General features: G+C 36.1%; 1 pseudogene; it reads left to right on the forward strand.

Moving 5' to 3' along the window:
* The first annotated feature begins 5,089 nt into the window (after positions 1–5,089).
* LOC120311098 lies at positions 5,090–5,202 on the forward strand (annotated as a pseudogene).
* Positions 5,203–5,907: the final 705 nt, after the last annotated feature.

Here is a 5,907-nt window from a genome sequence, read left to right on the forward strand (position 1 = left end):
AACTCTGAAAGCTATCAGCAGTCTCCTTGGTATTAGATGATAAATTGCTCGACGGCTATAAATTTACTTCTGCTGATGAAAGCTCAGATTAGTCTGGCATTCTGTTAGGAATAATGACTAGCCAGATGCTTCAGACAAATAGGTCTGATCTGCAAACCATGTGTCTAAAAGCACATTATCAGAGTATTTCTAATAAATACTAGAATGCTAAGCTAAAGATACCTCCAGTCTTGCTTTAAAGGAGAGACTCACTTTTTAAATTGAAACACGCCAACCCTAGGAGCTAAAATTTTACAAAAGAATTCTATTAGACTTTACTGAAAAGTTTTGGCTTATAGTATACCTTGGCAGGTGAAATTAGTACACAAATAGTATTACATAGAAGAGCAATATATAATACCATTCTTTGAAAAGACTGTGATGTGAGAATATTAATTCAATTTCTCAAATTCATAAAATAATGATAAATTCCATCCTTTTCTTCATTAAAAATAAACAATGCTAATTTCTGAATAATAGAAGCAAGAGGGACCCCATCATTACTAGATTAACTATAAAAAAATTAAACATTGGTCAACTTCAATTATTAACAAAGATTAGGCCCTGTTCCTTGCTATTGGTGAAAATGTCAGAAGAAGTAAATGATTTGAACCTGTAAATTATTATGCTTAATTGATAGCATGCTTTGGGGAGGGCATATGCAGAATATGAGTTATTGTAAGTGATTTATGCACTGGAGAAGTACTGCACATCTGACAGCCAACACTGCTGGCTAGAATTAAAAGAGAAATGAATGACAATAAACTGGCCATTCAAAGCTTGAGTAAGTACTACATATAAAAAGCTATGTGGTACCTGAATAATATCAGACTTCATATCTATGTCATTGGTTATTCTATGTCCCTTTGTTTCTAGAGAACAAAAGTCTTTGAAGACAAGGCATTTATAGCAAAGAAACTCAACTCAGTGAAATCCAAATGCCTGCTTGTATGAATGGAAAAGTATTAAGACACATCTTTTGAACTTGTTTTTTTAAATTACTTTCACTGTGTTCTTAATTTAATTATTTTAAGATGCCTTACATGCTAGCTGTTGTTTTTTCTTGCTATTTTTTAATATAATGCATTGATTTGTTCTTAGCAAAGACATGTGCAAAATATTAGTTAATTATATTAATAATGATAATATACGTTTTCTGAGGTTTTCGCGGATGTTTGTATGTAGGTCTTTGGTTATTCGGGTTTTCTCCCACGTAAAATTGGAAGTGTCCTGGCGACATTTCAACGAAGTCCCATTCGTCATCTTCAGGCTGGTGTTTTCAGCTTCGTGCTTTGAGGGGCAATGTGTGGTCTTAGCTGTTTCTTCCTTTTAACTGCCAGTGGGGGTATGAGCTGATTGGGTGGGAGCTTGGCTGTGTTCTGATTGGGTGGAGGTGTGTTCTGATTGGTTAGGGGCTTGGCTGTGCTCTGATTGGCTGGGGGGTTGGCTGTGCTTTGATTGGCTGGGGCAATCATTAGCCACTTTAAACCCCTCCAATCCATACATGAAGCAAACTGACACCCACCATGAAGATGAGGCATGACCACGAACGCGAAGCCAAAAAATAGCAAGGCAGCCCACCATCTTAAACCCCCCTGCAACTCAGACTAACCTGAGCACAACAAAGCCCCACCCAAACAGAACACTCCCCCAGCCAATCAGAGCACAGCCAACCCCCCAGCCAATCAGAGCACAGCCAACCCCCCAGCCAATCAGAGCACAGCCAAGCTCCTAACCAATCAGAACATACCTCCATCCAATCAGAACACAGCCAAGCTCTCATCCAATCAGTTCATACCCCCACTGGCAGTTAAAAGGAGGAAACAGCTACAATCACACATTGCTCCTAGAAGCACGAAGCCGAAAGCACCAGCCTGAAGATGACGAATGGGACTTTGTCGAAATGTCACCAAGACACTTCCAATTTTACGTGGGAGAAAACCCGAATAACCAAAGACCTACAATGATAATATAGTATATATATGTATATAACAAAAACTTAATTCAGACTAGATTTAATAGATTGATAGATATCTGGAATGGAAAAATAGCTCTGACTTACCTCTATTCATTCTCTATATTATCGTATAATGCTGATTTTATAAAATTAAAGCCATATCAACATTCTCTTATATTACTTTAGCCCATAACATTCCAGTATCTCCCATGCACATTTCTGCTGACATAGTTTTAGATAATTTCTTATATCTATGATCGTATTATCCAATAACTAGGCTAAGAATACAAATGAGATCATTATGAGAAATATATATTTTTCAATATGAGTGAACTTGAAATTGTTACAAGATACAATGGACTGGAATGTATTTTTTAAAATACTCTTCCAGCCATAAATAAAGTATAGTGTTTATAGAATAAATATTGTTCATAAACCCAGGAACAACTCTCTCTGGTCTTATAAAAATTAACTCCAGAAAGTTTCATTATAATAGAAACACAAGAAGAAATGAAGTTACGAGGAGGCAGAGCTTGGTTCAACTATGCCAACATTAAATATAAAAAGTGCTAAAATTATGAGCCTGATTCACTTCCTGTTGTTTTTATGCTGCAGAATTTTGAAGGACTGGAAAATATTAGGAACTGAAACTTTGAAGTTGATAATTGAATTTGGGGAGAAAAAGGGAAGTAAAATAATTGTGAAATGTTTGGTATTATTAAAGTCTAAATAATATGAATTTTCTTCTTGTCATGTTCACTATTTAATTCTGATGAATCCAGTAAACAAATAGTGTTTATTGTGACAGAATGAACAGAATGTACGATGGATAAAGCATGACTCATATGTTCATAGGACTCCTGCTGTCTTGGTTGAACATTGCGCCTCTTAGCTGGGGTTTGTTGTACAGATTGAGCTTCTCTTGAATGGCTTGTCACCAAAAAATCTGATACTTAAACTTCAGGAAATGTGCCCTATTTGTGGATATATTGTTAAAGCAGTTTTAGTGCAAACGTCCTCATAAATTACTTGATGCTCTCTGATTGCATTTGGAAGCAAAAGACTATAACACAATAGTACAGCACATGTACTCCAATCTCCAACCCAAAGGATCTCCAAGTAAGGTTAGAGAAATCTTCTAGTTAAAAACATGGAGACCTTTTGTTTACTAGCATTTGGCAAAGTATGTGAGACAGATAACCAGTTTGATTTGATATAACTTATTTGATTCTTATCTCATAATACGTTATTTTCTGAAGAGCAAAACTTAAGGCATTCAAAAATTGGTGTAGCCGGAATTGTTAAGGTTATGAGCAAAGAAACCCCTGATTGTTTGGCGACCCCAGCCAGGAACAAATATTAGCTATAGAATAAGTATCCTATCTTAATACGTATTGTTTGAAAAATTAAGATATGAAAGATCAAGTAAATAAAATTTAAATATATCAGCATATTCTATATCTTTTCTGAGTTACAACTGAATAGACCCCAAACAATATGAGTTCTACCTAGATATGCATTTATTTTTTAAAGAAGACAATAAATCTGCTGCATTTTGAATGATCTTATGATCTTTCCTCCCTGTACAAAAAGTTGGAAAAGTCATATCTGTATAATTATTTTCAGGACAGTTTTTAGAATTGATATAGTCCTTCTATACAGGGTACTTCTGCACAGCCAACTTCTTCACCCGTCTCCCATACTTTTAAAAAATGATTCATGGTGCTCCTTAACTATCTTCCCCACTGACCTTTTGACAATGATCTTAACTCTTCATGTGCTAACCAGCCCAAAGTGGAGAGACTTAAAATTCAATAGCCAGTTAGCATCCCTTTCCTATCTTCCTCCAAAATTCCTTCTCTCCTTGTAGTTATTTAAAAAAGAAGAAGAAGACTTCACTGCTTAATATCAGTGATCCACAGTAATCCACATTATGATGAATCCAGGATTCTTAACTTTCTATATTTGGCTTAGATCCCTTGTACCTGTTGTGTAAGAATCACAGTTTATCATCAGAATGCTGATTTGCTGTGTCAGAGAAAGGATTCAGCAAAGCCAGTGCAATATGATTGGTTATGAGCAATCCCTCACACATGCAAATCAGCCAAGCAGCTGAGCAGCAGCTATAGCTTAGGAGTGACAGGGTCTTTTCTGATTACAAATGGTTTTGACAATCCTAATAGGCACAAAAACCGATTTTCCAAGCATGAAGCTTCTGAGCACCAGGGTTTCCTCGTTTCCTGGCAGCTTCCACACTCCATTGTTTTATTTATTTGTTTTTAAATAAAAATAAGTAAAGGCCCTTCATAGAAGCTTTTCATTGTCCATATAGTCACCAGAAAATTTGAGGTACACTTAAAAAAAACACCTTGATGTACTAAATAACATTTAAAAGAAATCAGGCATGCTGGGCTGGGGTGAGGTGGGAGAAATACAATAGCCTCTGGATCATCTTTATTTCCAGGAAAGTCCTTGGATTTGACACAAGCCCAGAGGAGATCTTAGGAAATAAGAAAGATAGGCACCACAGTGCAAGTCCACTCATCCAGAATGAAGAAAATGCGGTCAAGAAGTCATCAGCAATTTGTTTATTTGGTCGTTTAATTGATAATTAAGGAGAGAAGCAACCTAGAACTAAGGAGAAACTTCCTGACAGTAAGAACAACTAATCAGTGGAACAGCCTGCCTCCAGAAGCAGTAAATGCTCCAACACTGGAAGTTTTTAAGAAGAGACTGGACAGCCATTTGTCCAAAATGGTGTAGGGTTTCCTGCCTGAGTAGGGGGTTGGACTAGATGACCTCCAAGGTCCCTTCCAACTTTACTACTATTACTATTTAAATGGCTACTCTTATCATGAATGCAGTTCTGAGTAGCAAAGAATGAAAACTACAATAGTTATCAAGGATAAACCTACGCAAAATAATTAATAAAGACCTCTTGGGGGGGCACCTACCCTTCCTATCCCTCAACCCCAGAGAACATCCTGACTTCAATGCCATGCAAAAGGCTGACCAGTTCAATATATTCTCGAGACATATGGTGCTCCAGAAAAAGCGTATTTCTGAAACCCCATAAGAAGACATCTTTTTTTTATCGCTTCTCGGCCTTTTGGCTAAGATCAAGTGTAGTATCTGTTTTTATCAGTTTAATATCTGATATGTCCTCTATTTGAGGACTACATATTAGGTTGTTTTTGGTATCTCTAAGTATTTTTTTTTGGAACGGACTTTTTCTATTTAATTCCCCCCCCCTTTTTTTTTTTTTTGAACTCCCTTCTTTTTATTGTAATGACCCTTTTTTGAAGGACTTTTTTCTGTTTAATTTTTGCAATTTTTAAGAAGGAGTAAAGCTTTTTTTTAATTCCTTTTCTCTTCCTTTTTTTTCCCTTTTTTCTTTTTATTATAATGACCTTCTTTGGAGGGAGTTATGATTTTTGAAGGAATTTTTATAATTTTTTAAGAAGGACTAAAGGTTTTTCTTTAAGATGGCTCCAAAGCTTCCAGGGATTTCTACAGCTTCTAAATCAACAGTTTCACCCTCTTCCGGGGGTCAGCTAATAACTATGAAGGATTTGCAAGACATGATGGGAGATGTTATAATTCAAATTAGGGCGGAAATGAAAAAGATTTTAGAGGAAAATAATAAGATCTTGAGACAAGATTTTGTTCTGGCTTTAGAAGGAGTTGCTTCTGTTCTTGAAAAGGTGAACTCCCATGTGGAAGAGGTAACTGAAAAAGTGGACATAATGGAGGGGAAAATTGAAAGTATGGAAAAAGAAATGGAAAATGAGATTCTTATGCTTCAATATGGACAAATGGAATATGCCTTAAGAATTAGAGGCCTGGGAGAGTCTTTGCAAGGAGATCTGAAAGAGATGGTTGCAAAGGACTTAGCATTGATTTTGAATAAA

This window comes from Crotalus tigris, unplaced genomic scaffold (genome assembly GCF_016545835.1).
Source record: "Crotalus tigris isolate CLP2741 ecotype Arizona unplaced genomic scaffold, ASM1654583v1 scf7180000018308.1980950, whole genome shotgun sequence".
Classification (NCBI taxonomy): Eukaryota; Metazoa; Chordata; class Lepidosauria; order Squamata; family Viperidae; genus Crotalus; species Crotalus tigris.